We start from the raw sequence: 15,126 nt of genomic DNA, 5'->3' as shown, positions 1-15,126 counted from the left end.
GACTTTGTATTGCCAGCTTCAGGCCCAAGACGATTTCCTTTTCTTCTATTACAACGACTTCCCATTGATGCTTAACTTGCTGGCGACCGACCATAGCACTCGACCATTCTTGTCTCTAATAACAACACCCATTCCAACTCCCAATTCCATAAAAATTGCACCATCAACATTTATCTTCACTAGCCCATTAGCTGGTCTCCATATAGCCTCACTATGTAGCTTCCCCCCACCTCCTCTTCCTTTATCTCCACCAGTTCTACCCTTACAGCCCTTACCCCCAACGTCCTTGGCATCGGAAAATGTATTTAGAGCAAACACAACAGACACAACAGCCCCAACAATCTCCTTTGTCAGCTGCGCATAACCACCGTGCATCATCGTGTTTCTTTCATTCCAGCACATCCACGTCACCATCGCCACTCGACTCATCTCTTCCCCTGGTGTGTTCGTTAGCCACTGATGAGCGGCATTTATGTCGCTCTAGGCTAGGATTTTATAGAGTTTTATTATGCATTTTTTTTAGTTTTATATAGTTTTGCTGTTCTTTTATTCCCCTTTTCCATCTTTGTGGTTTTCAGGTGATAATGTTGAAAATGATGGAAAAACAGCTGAGATTTGCTCGAGCAGGTGCCGTGCGGTCGCACGGACATTTTGTGCGCTCGCACGAGTCTACAGAGTTGGCTCCAAAAGTCAAGGCAGTGTGTGCGCTCGTGCCTAAAATTCTTGTGCTCGCACAAATCCGGAAAATTGATGCAGGAACTATGAGTGATTTTGTGCGATCGCACCGCAGTCCGCAGAGGAGCCCGCTCGCACTGAATTTCGGTGGGCTCGCACTAAATTCGTGTGCGAGCACACAAGGATTTTCTAAGATTTAGCCAAGTTACAGCCGTGCGATCGCACGGTTGTTGGGCACGATCGCACGGCACGAAGGAGAAGAATCGTCGCAAGGCCCGTTCGCATTGATGCACAGCACGATCGCACCGATGCGATCGCACCTGGGTCTGCACGATCGCACGGCTGCGCGAGATTCAGTTTTCGAGTTTAAAACTCTTATTTTTGGGGTTTAGTATAAATAGGATTTTTGATTATTTTCATTGGACGCTTTCATATTTTACATTTCATATTTTTTACACTTCAATTCTAGAGGTTTTGTGATTTTAGTTCTTCAATCTAGAGAGAGAAACTCTTTAATTCAAAGCATTAATTCAGTAATTTTCTTCAACTCTTCTCTTCTTTATGCAATTGAATTCTTAATTCTTTAATTCTTTCACTTGCTTAGTTGATTGTTGTTTTGCAATTCCTCAATACCTTGAGTTCTTGATTTCAATTTTGCTTGTTACTTTGATTTTCAGTTTTTGATTTGATGGTGCAATTGAGTTTCCTATTCTCTACTTCTTCTCCTTTAATTTCATGATAGCTAGTTTTGAACTAATAGATAGCTTGATTGTTAGGATGATTAGTGAGTAGTTTTAGGTTAGGGAAAGGGGAGAAACTAGGGGATGAATTAGGGGAAATAGATTATTGATTGTTGGTTGATTCATGTGATTAAATAAGATTTGATGATAGGAAATCCATGCTAGTTGAGTGGTAGTTGCAAATGCTATTCGATTAGATTTCCGTGGAACCATAGGATAGGTTTGGCAAGACATTGTGGACCTATCTTGTGTTGATCAAATGGCGGTACCTATTATATGCTAGTTAGTTTAGTCTAGGATTAGGCGAAAGCTCTTCCGTGGATTAGACGCTTAGCGTTCCCTATCCGAGAGGTGGCGGGTTCGTCTTTAGATGTCGTTTGCCTAATCACCATTTCGTTGCATGATCACCATTGCTAAATAGTTGAATTGATTTCCCCCGGTTTCCCTAGGCTATCCCCGACTCCCTAACGTTTCCCTTTTTTGATTCAATTTTACATAGTTCTTTATTTGTTTTTAGACTCTTAAGAGGTGACAATTCAAAACAAATCCTTGATCGAACTAGATTGACTTCCAACTCAATAATTCACCGTTTCTTTGGGACGATCCCTTTGCTTACCGCTTGCCGGTAGTTGAAGTGGTTTTATAAATATTGTTTGCATAGGTGGTTTTCTATCAACGATGGAAAACACGCTTATCAAAATGGCGCCGTTGCCGGGGAACGGTCGTTGTTATTGAGTTTAGTTGAGACTAGTTCATTAATTGAAATTACGAAAATATTCCATTCTTGCTTTAGTTTTTCCTTTGCATTGCTCACGGTTTTCTTGAGTGTTTATGCTTGATAGGGGACGTGCTCGTGAAAGGATCCTCTATCCTCTTGACTTGGAATTGGAAAGGACTTTAAGGAGACTTAGGCGTGCTCGTTCTAGCTCGTCAAATCATAATCGGTTTGAGGCTTTGAGTGTTGACACGGAACAAGAAGTGAGTGAGCAAGCTAGTGAGAACATGGCTCTTCCGGTTAAGAACTTCGGAATACGGGGAGCATTTGAGGCTACGTGTGGGATTCAAGCACCAACAACATGTGCTAATAATTTTGAGATCAAGCCCGCCTTGATCAATTTGGTGCAAAGTCATCCCTTTTGTGGGAAAAGCAATTAGTCGCCCCACGAGCATCTCAAGCAGTTTGAGCACTATTGTGACACAATAAAACACAACGGTGTGACCTCGGATTATGTGAGATTGACTTTGTTCCGCTTCTCTTTGCTTGGGCGTGCTAGTGATTGGCTTGACAAGGAGGTCAAGCCCAACTCACTTCGTACATGGAACGAAGTAACTAGTGCCTTCTTGAACAAGTTCTATTCTCATGGGAAGACGGCGGAGTTCCGCCACAAGATTCAATCATTTGAGCAAGGCCGTGATGAATCGCTTTTCGAGGCTTGGGACCGATTCAAGGAATACCAAAGGGAATGCCCTCATCATGGGATTCCCAAGTGGTTGTTGCTACAAACTCTTTACCTAGGATTGAGTCCATGCTCGAAAACAAGTTTAGATGCGGGCGCGGGAGGCCCCATCATGAACAAAACGGAAGATCAAATTGAGGAGATAATTGAAGATGTAGTTCAAAACTACCAATCTTGGCATGTAGGTGCAAGAAGTTATGATGGGAAAAGTAGGATTGAGGATGGAAAGGGTTTGGTGTACGCCATATAGCAAGCACGGATGATTGAGAAGCTTAGCTCGCGATTACAGAAGCTTGAGAATACACCATTTGCGGGAAGTGCAGCAAGCAAGCCACCATCCCCGTCCACATCCATCTCCTTCGGCCACTCTTCTCAATAAGGGGAAGGGCAAGGTTAGTTCTTATGGCTCAATGCCTCCGGGCACATTCTTTTGTGAAAATTGCCAAAACTATAATCATTCCCCCGATGCATGCCCTTTAGTTCATAACTTGTCATTTGTGGATTATGGCCCTTCGTATGAAGGGGATTTTGATGTAGAGTATGCTAATGCCATCAATGAGAGGTCTAGGAATGATAACCCTAACAATCCTAATTTTGCTAGGCAACCTAGAGGGCCCTACATGTATGGTCCCCACCAAGGCTATGGCCAAGGAAGTGGGTATGATAACCAAGGCCGAGGTGGCTATAGAGCACAAGGCTATCAAAGCCAAGCGCCTTACGGTCAATCTCAAGGTTTTGGCATCAAGGCCAATACAACCAAGGGGGTTATAGTCCCAACCATCAAGGTGGAGGGGGTTATAACTACTCTTATGGGCAATTTAGGGGTGCCTCAAGTGGGGGTTATCCTTTGAACTCGGGAGTTCCTTATGGTGCATCTCATTTGCCACCTCCCGGATTCAATGGACCGAGGACCTTTGGCAACCAATATCAATCCAACCCAAGTGGTTATGGCGTTGCACCTCCACCACTCCCGCCTCTCAAGTCGAATCTTGAGGCTCTCATGGAGTCGTTTGTGGGGGCGCAAGTCAAGAAGAACATTGAGTTTCAGGATGGATTCAAACAATCCAACACTCAATTGAAGGTAATTAAAAACCAATTAGCTCAACTTGCTAGTACCGTTAGGGAACATCATGCGCTTACTATTCTTCCACCCCAAAGTCATACTCCAAAGCAAATGAATGCTATAGTGACAAGGAGTGGAAAAATCCTTGATGATGTTCCTAGAGCTAATAAGGTTTCTAAACCCAATGAGGAAGATCAAGAGGGAGTCATTGAGTCGAGTGACAATGATGTGGTAGAAGAGGAGCCTCTCATTAATGATGAAGGTGCTACTACCACCCCCAAAGTGGCAACTCTTCTACCTCTCCCCACTCCTAAACTTCCTTACCCCCAAAGATTCATAAGACACAAGTTGGATGTGCAATTCGCAAAATTTTTAGAGGTCCTTCGGAAATTGCATATCACTCTCCCCTTTACGGATGCGTTAAAACAAATGGCTACCTACTCACGATTCCTTAAGGAAATCTTGAGTGGGAAGCGAAATTGTGACGTAAAGGAGACGGTGAATCTCACCAAAAATTGTAGTGCTATTATTCTCAACAAAATGCCACCCAACTCAAAGACCCGGGTAGCTTTTCTATCCCTTGTGCTATCAAGGAGCTTGAAATAAGCAATGCCTTGTGTGATTTGGGGGCTAGTGTTAGTCTAATGCCCTATTCGGTGTTCTCCAAGGTTGAGGTTGGTGATCTTGTCCCAACCAACATTACATTGCAACTTGCCGACCGTTCGGTCAAATATCCTATCGGCAAGATTGATGATGTACCTTTGAGAGTTGGTGGACTCGTGATCCCCGTTGATTTCGTGGTCCTAGACATTGATGAGGACGTGCATGTCCCAATTATTCTAGGCCGCCCATTCTTAGCCACGGCGGGGGCTATAATTGATGTCAAGCAAGGGAACATTACCTTGAAAGTAGGGATGGATAGCTTGTTCTTTGACTTGAATAAAACCATGAGCTACCCTAGCTCTACCAATGAGAAATGCTTCTTGATAGACTCTTTTGATCCTTTGGTGCATGACATGCATGAGCATTTGCTCACCACTAACGATCCACTTGAGTTTGCTCTTTTGAATAGAGATGGCTTAGGTGATCAAAGAGTTGAAGCGGCTAAATACAAGAGACTAATGGATTCCACCCCACCTTGTGATCAATCGGAGCAATGCTTCCTCGTGCTTGATGGAAAGAAAGCTTTGGATGATCATTCCCCCCAAATTGGTAAGGAAGCTCCCAAGGTAGAGCTAAAACCTCTACCTTCGAGCTTTAGGTACGTCTTTCTTGGTCCCAATTCTTCTTACCCCGTCATTATCAATTCCTCTTTGGATGACGAGCAAGTGCTCAAGCTCATTAATGTTTTGAAACGTCATCAAGGGGATTTGGGCTATACCATTGGTGAATTGAAGGGTGTTATCCCAACCCTTTGCATGCATCATATTGAGCTTGAGGACAATGCTGTCTCACATCGTGAGAGGCAAAGAAAACTTAACCCACCTATGGGAGAGGTGGTTAAGAAGGAAATCATGAAGCTTTTGGCAGCCGGGGTTATCTATCCTATCTCGAATAGCCGATGGGTATCCCCGGTCCATGTGGTTCCAAAGAAAGGAGGGATGACGGTAGTCAAGAATTCACATGGGGAGCTTATTTCCACCCGGACGGTGACCGGGTGGCGCATGTGTATCGACTATCGTCAACTCAATCTCTCTACCAAAAAGGATCACTTTACCCTCCCATTCATTGACCAAATGCTTGAGCGTCTAACCAAGCACAAGTACTTTAGTTTTCTTGATGGTTATTCCGGATTCTTTCAAATCCCAATTAATCCGGAAGACCAAGAGAAAACTACTTTCACTTGTCCCTATGGAACGTTTGCTTATAGGCGGATGCCATTCGGGCTTTGTAATGCTCCCGGAACATTCTAAAGGTGTATAATGAGCATTTTTGGTGATATGCTTGAAGAAGAGATGGAGGTGTTCATGGATGACTTCTCGGTGGGAGGATCCACCTATGACGAATGCCTCATCAATCTTGGGAAGTGTCTTGCAAGGTGTGAAAAGGTCAACTTGGTTCTCAATTGGGAAAAGTGCCACTTCATGGTGGAGGAAGGAATTGTTCTAGGGCACAAGGTGTCTCATCGTGGGATTGAGGTTGATCGAGCAAAAATCGAAGTGATAGAGAAGTTACCTCCCCCGGTAAATGTTAAAGGGATCCGGTCCTTTCTTGGGCATGCCGGTTTCTATAGGCGGTTCATTAAGGATTTTTCTTTGATCGCCCAGCCTCTCACCAACCTCCTCCAAAAGGAATGTGACTTTCATTTTGACTCCACATGTCTCAAAGCCTTTGACACCATCAAGAATGATCTCATCTCTACCCCTATAGTTCAAGCTCCGGATTGGTCCCTACCTTTTGATTTAATGTGTGATGCAAGTGATTTCTCTGTTGGGGGAGTCCTTGGTCAAAGGAAAGACAAGAAGCTTCATGTGATCTATTATATGTCTAAAACCCTCCACCAAGCACAAGCAAATTACACCACGACCGAGAAAGAATTTCTCGCCATAGTGCATGCTTTTGAAAAGTTTAGGACTTATTTGGTAGGGTCAAAGACAATTGTGTACACGGATCATGCGGCCATTCGTTATCTTATGGAGAAGAAGGAGGCCAAACCGAGACTCATTCGTTGGGTGCTTCTTGTCCAAGAGTTTGACATTGAGATTCAAGATAAGAAGGGAGCCGAGAATGTGGTGGCCGACCACCTTTCTCGGTTAGAACTTGGAAGTGTAGCTAAAGATGATGTTCCTATCGAGGATGCCTTGAGAGATGACACTTTATATATGGTTGGGAGCACTCAACTCCCGTGGTTTGTTGATATTGTAAATTACTTGGCTTGCGGGGCAATTCCGGAAGAGCTCACATCTCAAGAACGCCTCAAGTTAAAGCATGATTCTAAACGCTACATTTGGGATGAGCCCACTTTGTTGAGAAGGTGCCCGGATGGCCTCTTACGGAGGTGTGTTCCGGATGAGGAACTCCCAAGTGTTCTCCATATGTGCCACTCTTCCCCTTGTGGTGGGCATATGGGGGGTGATCGAACCGCCTCCAAGATACTTCAATGCATGCTATGGTGGCCCACCCTTTTCCGGGATGCTTGGGCATTTGTCAAGGCTTGTGATCGTTTCCAACGGACGGGGAATATTTCCAAATGTCATGAGATGCCGCAAAACCCAATCTTGGAATTAGAGGTGTTCGACGTATGGGGCATTGATTTCATGGGCCCTTTTCCCTCTTCTTATGGAAACCTCTACATCCTTGTTGCGATTTATTATGTCTCCAAGTGGGCGGAGGCCATTGCTTCTCCTACCAATGATCACAAAGTGGTTCTCAACCTCTTCAAAAAGATCATTTTTCCGCGTTTTGGGGTTCCTAGGGCTGTGATTAGTGATGGCGGATCCCATTTCGCCCATGGCAAATTCAAGGCACTCTTGCGGAAATATGGGGTTCATCATAAGGTTGGTGTTGGCTATCATCCCCAAACTAGTGGCCAAGTGGAAGTTACTAATCGTGAAATCAAGTCTATTCTTGAAAAGTCGGTTGCCAAGAACCGCAAGGATTGGTCCGTCAAGCTTGATGATGCCTTATGGGCGTACAGAACGGCTTTCAAAACACCTATAGGCATGACTCCTTACAAGCTTGTCTATGGCAAGAATTGCCACTTGCCGGTGGAACTTGAGCACAAGGATATGTGGGCCATCAAAACCCTGAATTTTGAATTGACTAGTGCGGGAGAGAGACGCTTGCTTGACCTTCATGAGTTGGAGGAACTCCGCATGAATGCTTATGACTCAGCGAGCATCTACAAGGCCCGGTCTAAACAATATCATGATGCTCGGATCGAGAAGAGAGAGTACAAGGAGGGGGAGCAAGTCCTCCTTTATAACTCGCGGTTGAAATTGTTTCCGGGTAAACTCAAGTCCCGGTGGAGCGGTCCTTTCATTGTTGTTCATTTTTCCCGCACGGTACTATTGAGATCCGGAATGATAGTACGGCTCCTTTCAAGGTGAATGGTCATCGCCTCAATCATTATTACTTAGGCGATCCCATTGGTTCCATTGCTTCCATAGATCTCCATGACCCCCCATGAATTTGGGGGGATTCGTCAAGCTAATGACGTTAAACGAGCGCTACCGGGAGGCACCCCGCGGTTCTTAAGCACTGTTTTGGTATGATTCTTTGCGGTGGGTTCTCACTTGCCACCTTGTGCCTTGTCCATCCATTTTTGGTGAGTTTGTTCGGGTTTTAACGGGTCTTTGCGGGACTTGCTCCCACGACACTTCCGGTAACATCCTTCCCGACTCTTATGCATTCTTTTGGGGCGGGCATATATCATGTTGGGGCATTTGGTTGTATGGGTAGCTGTGCCCCTCCTTGCTTAGTTTTAGGCCTTGAGGACATGGCCTAGTTCTAGCTTGGGGGAGTTTTGTTTGTGGATACCTACTTGTTGATGCTCATTGCTTTGAAATCATACCAACACATGCTTGTTTCTTTGTTTTCTTAGTTTGATTTAGCTTGATTTTTAGTTTCTCCTCCTTTTCTTTGTGTTTGTTTCTTTTTGTTTCGTTTTTGGTGTGTTTTCTTATTTTCTTCCTTTTCTTTTTGTTTTGATTTCTTTTTCGTCAAGGCAAGTTTTCTAGGTTTTCTAGGCAATATTCTTGATTGGGGCATATAAAATTGGAACTTGTAGATTAGAATGCTTTTATTCCTAGTTGGTAGATTTTTACACGGTTCTTAATGTCTTGGGTCGAGTCTAGGATTTGGTGTCAAGAAAGTTGGTTGAACTTTGGGTAGCATGCGTCATGAACTCTTGGCTTGTGGTAAGATGGTGTTGAATTCTCTAGTGATTTGAAGCCAGAGAGAATGGTATTTGCTCCCTTGTGAGGTTCATGTTCGAATCATCCCAAACACATATTCATATATTCATTTGAGTGGCATGGATCCTTAGCATTGACTTTCTTGTCTCCCGAGTTTGACCATTTCCTTCCCGAGACCGCAACCGAACTACTTTAGGGGACGATAAAGGCATTTCTTTCGGTGACTATTTTTCTTTTTTAGTTTAGAACTTTATTTTCTATTTTTCTCATATGTTTTTGTTTGCACTTGCCCCATTGCTAGCCATTTGAGCCTTGACCCTTCATTTCTTATGAGCACAATACAAGCCTAATAGCCTTTGTTTTGTTTTCACCCTTAGAAGTGATAGTGAAGCTTTGAGTTATGATGCTTGATGTTTTGGATTGAATATGCAAAGTTGAGAAATGAATGTTGTTTGGTGTGAATGTCAAAGTTTTGGAAGAGTGTTGTGCATAGTGAATAATTGATGCAAAAAGCAAAAAATATAGAATTAAATTCTGAAAAAGCCAAAAATAGAGAAAAACAAGGCATGAGAAAAGTTTCAATTGAAACAAAAAAAAAAGAGGGAAATCAAATCAAGGAAAAAAGAACCAAAAAAGTTGTAGTTTAGAGTTGTTGTTGAATAAGCTTGGGGGTATCCCAAATAAGTGGAAAAGTTTGTTTTCGGTTGATTATGCTTGAGTTGAGTTCTTATTGAGCTTCACTTTAGGTATGAGCACCACATCCCAAATTTATTCCGCACCGTACCCCTAGCCTACGTTACACCCTAAAAAGTCCTCTTGACCCTTTTGAGTTGAGTCATTGTCGGTGGAGGGAGGATTTGGTCAAGTTTATGGAATGGGATTGTGTGAGGGGGTCGAAAAAGCGCGAGGCTAATGCGTGACCTTGTCCCTCGTGGGTGTGACGATTCTTTTTATTCAATCAAGTATACTCACACCCGCAAGGTAGGGATTGAGTGTTCGGGGGACTGTAACTACCGAGAGGAGTAATTCGCTCGTCGATAACTCCAGAGGCAGGATATCCTAACTAGCTCAGCATAAATAATTGAAGGGACATGCGTTAACTATTAAACTAATCTGAGTTGATTTTAGCAATATGCAACATATAATACTAATTTGATCGTGATTATCTGATTTAAATAGCATTAAGGGACCTAGCATGATAATCCGATTTCCCAAAAATATCATATTTGTTAGGCGTGATAGAACAATCATATTAGGTTAGTTTAACAGTTCATAAAAAGGGCGAGGAAAGCAGTTAAATCATCGAAAAGGGACACATTACGACGCACCCTTGAGAGGTGCGTCACGGTTCTCAGAAAACTAACCACTTTGACTTTGCTATTTCTCCTTTTTATTTAACGAATCTCAATTATGGGACAGGATACGTTCTGTTCGATTTATGGATCGATTGCGACAGAACGCGTGAACAGTTTCGCAGCGAGAGGGTTAGGCTAAGGGTTGGAGTCAATACTCAGAATATAATTATGTGTTGTTGTGTGTTCTTTCACGTCGAAACTAGGGGCCTATTTATAGAGAAGAGTTCGTGGAAAGATAGAATTGCAGAGTTCTAATCCACAAAGAATTAGGAAAAGAGACGTGCCCAGGTATTTTCAGCGCCCAGGCCTGGGCGCCGGAGATTTCGGCGCCCAGAGCCAGGCGTTGAAAATAGGGTCTGGGCAGTTTTGTTTAGTCAGATTCGGATTCCTAAAATCCGTAGAGTTTGAGATTAATTCGAGTCTTTTAGCGCGTATCAATTTTATGACGGAATGCGTCTGGGCCCGTTACGAACTCTAGGTTCGTTAGGATTTTAATTAATACGTAACTCCTATTTCCGAACCCTATTAGGAATAGGATTCTCGCGGTTTTCTATCTCATTTAGGATTTATGTTGGAGTGCAACACCTAATTCTGACAGGTTTCTATCCTTTATGATTTTGCCACTTTTAGAAGCTACCCTTTACAGCAGTTACTATTTTTAGCAGGTTTCCATAAATAGCAGGTTTCGGGTGAAATGAAATGGGGAATCGAGATTCGTTTATTTTATAGGAGATGCGTTGTCAAGTGGAGATTTACGCTTTCATCATCGAACCTTTCCCTTGCGGGAATGGGGACAAAAGTAGGTGTCTACAGTTAGCCCCCACTTTGATGGAGTAAGACGATGGTCAAAGTATTAGACGAAGTGCGTCACACAAGCCATGGTGTATGTGACCTGTTTTGCGAGGGTCTCACGACCCCCCGAGTGATAACATTTGACTTAAGGGTCATCACTTGAATTGACGACATATCCCTCACGCGTCATCGGGATTTGTCAACTGATAGTATAGAAACTTCCTCACTTTGTCATTGGAAGGATCTAAAGGTGCGTAGAAACTCCCTTACTTTGTCATTGGGAGTAGCTACAGATGTTTTCGAAATTTAAGCTGTAAAGTGTAATTGGGCCTGGCCAAGCCCAATCACGAGGTAAAACGTTTTTAAAGATTCTCATTTTCAGGGCTAGCTAAACGAGAAAACCCCCTTGTTTTTATAGGACGTAAAACGAAGGAAAATCCAGCACATCGTTCTTTTTTGGAAAAACGGAAAACCAATCCTTTAATTTTTGGAAAAAGGGAAAACCGATCCTTTAATTTTTGGAAAAAGGGAAAACCGATCCTTTAATTTTTGGAAAAAGGGAAAACCGAAAAAAGTTATCGCTGCAGCGACTAAGGACCTGCGCGGTTAGTGACGCAGACCCCGCCCACTGAAGGTGGGCGAGCCTGTCCGTTGAGGGTGGACTCCCCGTCCGATAGAAGTGGACGAATCTGTTTTGATGTTTTGAAAATAAGGACCTACGCGGTTTGTGACGTAGACCCCGCCGGCTGAAGGTGGGCGAGCCTGTCCGCTGAGGGTGGACACCCCGTCCGATAGAAGTGGACGAATCTGTTTTGAAATTTATTTTGTTTTTTTGAAAATAAGGACCTACGTGGTTTGCGCCGTAGACCCCGCCGGCTGAAGATGGCGAGCCTATTTTAAATTTGAAGATTTTATTTCTTTCGAAAACTGAGGACCTGCGCGGCTTAGTGACGCAGACCCCGCCCGCTGAGGGTGGGCGAGCCCATTTTGAATTTCTTATTTTGCCTATGTAGAAGGGATTTTGTGATTACAACCTGTTGGTGGGTCGTAATATTTCCTGATTAGATGTGTCCTATAAATGGGTCCACACTGTGTATATTTTTGTTTAACAATATTTTTTTGAGATATCCAAACATGATATGGTGTGTGGCGCAGTCTGGGAATGTGATTTTGATTGCACGCTCCTTGTTGGAGTCCATTTTTTGCGAGCCCCCAAGCGTTGGGGCTCGTCGGTTGTTTTTTTTTTATCTTGCAATCATGTTTGGGGTCACGCTCGTTTGTGCGAGCGACCTCCTATAGTAGTGTGCTATTTTAGCGAAGCCGTGGAGTGCGACTTTAGTTTTCAGGCCACATCTGGTTTTGGCTTGGCCCGGATTATCCCTTTGACAGACAGACATTTTCTATTTGGAAAACCAATGACTTGACGACACATATTTTTGGTGTTTCGAAGAATGACCATGATATTTAACTTGCTTTTTTTTTTTTTGAAAAGTGTACATGAGCGTTTTCTGAGACGAGTCTAAGTTTCGACCAAGTTTTAATGTTATTATTTTTTTGCTTATTTGGGAGCTAAAGGTGCTTTGGGCTTGATCCTTCTTGCAATAGGGCCTCGTGTTTTAGCAACACGGTCTTAAGTCCTTTCCTATTCCGTGTTTTGTGAAATCTGGGCCTTGGGCTGCATTTTCAGCGCCCAAGCTCAGGCGTTAAACTTTTCGGCGCCCAGGGGTGGGCGCTGAAAGTTCTTTCCTGGTAATATTTGATTTTTTGGATTTGTAAACACGTTTCCGAATGGGATCAGGATGTTATTGGGTGCGTTCAGCTATATATAGGGGCTAGATACGTCTTTATTTTCCATCACTCTCAAATTCTTTCTCTCTTTTTGCTGTGCTCTAATTATTTACTGCTTTTGCCATGTCGATCCCTACTTTCTCACTCCAACGGACTGTTAGGCGTTGGCTACGAGCCCTTACTCCCACAGAAAAAGCTTTGTTAAAAGAATACCACTTAGAGGCACTTTTAGGCTTACAACAAATTAATATTGATTATAACTTTCTGCATGCTGCCCTAAGCTTTTGGGACTCTGATCATCATGTTTTTTCCTTTCGGGGCAATGAAATATGTCCTTTGCCCGATGAATTTGCTGCGATCCTTGGTTATCCTACTAATGCTACTCCTGTTACTCCTGGCACTGTTGAAGAGGGTAAAACAACCATAAGGGCTTTCCTAGGGCTAGATGATAACATGTTTACTGAAATTGTCGTAGATGATAAGGTTAACTTGGCGAAACTTGTAAAACATCACTTTAGGCCTAGTAAGAATATGAACGAACTAAAATTGAACATTCGAGCCCTTGTATTTTGCTTGTTGAATCATTATTTGCTGTCGAATAATAATGGTGAGTTCGGTGACATAAGGCTGATCCCCTTGATTAGCCAGATGGAAAGTTGCTATTCTATTATGCCGTTGGTTGTTGCTGAGACTTTGCTGAGTGCGGATGAACTGAAGAAGGATGCCAAATCTTATTTTAAGGGGAGCCCCCTGTTGCTGCAGGTAATCGATCTTTTCCTTGCGCATTTTTTGCATATATTTCTTTTTGCCTGGGGCTGAGTTTCAGCGCCCAGGGCTGGGCGCTGGAATATTCGGCGCCTGGTCCTGGGCGTTGAAACTGCGCCCCAGGAACCCTTTTTTCTTTCTTTTCATTCTTTTGATTCGATCGTACCTGTTTTTGTAGATTTGGCTTGCGGAACGGCTTAGACTTTTGGAAGCTCCTGCCGATCCTAAACATTATCGCCCTATAGCATTGGGTAACCGAAAATACCTGCACCAAGGCCAGGACGAGGCCGAATGGACCTCCTTTTTTACTTATGGCATTTGTTCTATTAAGTGGGCGGTACCATGGTGGGGTTTGACTACTATGACAGGGGGGTCTGATGTATCCGTTTATATTTCTTTGTTGGGGCTATCTCGTCCCATTTATATTTTCCCTTACCGAGTCATGCGTCAATATGGTTTAAGGCAGACTATCCCCTTTTCTGATACGGTACCACCTAAGGTAGCGGCCTTTGCACAAACACGGGTCCTAGCGTGGGCCAAGTATTATGATGGCCTCCCGCGTTGGGCCGTAGCTACAAATGGCTTTGTGGGTCTTTCTGAAAACTACAAGTTGTGGATGAGCTTCGATGACAAAGATGTGAGGACCGAGGCTCGAAATGGGGAGCCGGCTGAGCTTTTGATACCTCGCATTCGTGTTAAGTATGAGGGTCCTGATTCTGCCAGACCTCGTACCTATAGTTTTAAGACTGTGAAAGCTCAGCCTGATCGAAAGCGAAAGGAAGTTCTTCCACGTTCCAGTTTCAAGCCCAAAAAGATGCCTAACATGAAGGGGCCTGCTGTTGTTAAAAGAAATGCAAGCTCTCGCGGAGATCGTCGCCGAAACAATGTATGGGTTAGAAAGGCTCAGCCGCCTGTAGAAACAGTGGCTAGTCTAGTTGATGATAATAACCCTTCTCCCACCATTGCCTGTGCCTTCGACGCTGAGCGGGCTATAATTGAGAATGTTTCTGAAGCCTTGACATCTTTGGAAGTTAGTGTCCAGGAGCCGGTTCTTATGGAGATTGATATTGGGGCAGCGCAAAAGACTATGGGGGTGGATTCTGCGAACATTGCTCTCTATAAGACTTTATTTGATGATCCGGAAGAACTAGAGTAGTGTAGTTCTTTGCTAGGGTGTAGGTGCCCATTATTTATTTCAGTTGTGTTTGTTTTTTATTCCTAGCACTTTGTTTTCCTTCTTATTATATTTTAATAAAGGCGTATTTTTAGTTTTTATTTTTGTTTCTCCTCTTTTTTATGCATTTTATATGTCTAACACTTATTGCAAAGAATATTTTTTTATTTGGACCGAATCCTTGGTAAGGATTGCCTACGTATCTTGTCAGAATCAGGTCGCGCGTAGTTCTAGCTTTAGAATAAGTTCTAGTATGCCGGATTTCGGTAGATATGTCCTGAAGTGGAAACATATTACTTAATTGGTCAAATGAGTGAAGTATTTGCCATTATTTTCATCTGCCGTTTTTTTTTGCCATAGGTTGCGTAAAATTCGACCAATTTGTATAGCTGTATTCTTGGTAAACCTATTTGGATACGTATTGTACCCCCCAAGTGTTCGTTATTTTTCCGTTGTGTGCG

General features: G+C 43.4%; 1 pseudogene; it reads right to left on the bottom strand.

Annotated features, from left to right (window-relative positions):
- Positions 1-2,795: 2,795 nt before the first annotated feature.
- On the bottom strand, positions 2,796-2,896 carry LOC130466596 (uncharacterized; annotated as a pseudogene).
- Between the last annotated feature and the right edge of the window lie 12,230 nt (positions 2,897-15,126).

The sequence above is a fragment of the Spinacia oleracea genome, chromosome 1, assembly GCF_020520425.1.
Source record: "Spinacia oleracea cultivar Varoflay chromosome 1, BTI_SOV_V1, whole genome shotgun sequence".
Classification (NCBI taxonomy): Eukaryota; Viridiplantae; Streptophyta; class Magnoliopsida; order Caryophyllales; family Amaranthaceae; genus Spinacia; species Spinacia oleracea.
This window is presented reverse-complemented; position numbering and strand designations above follow the sequence as displayed.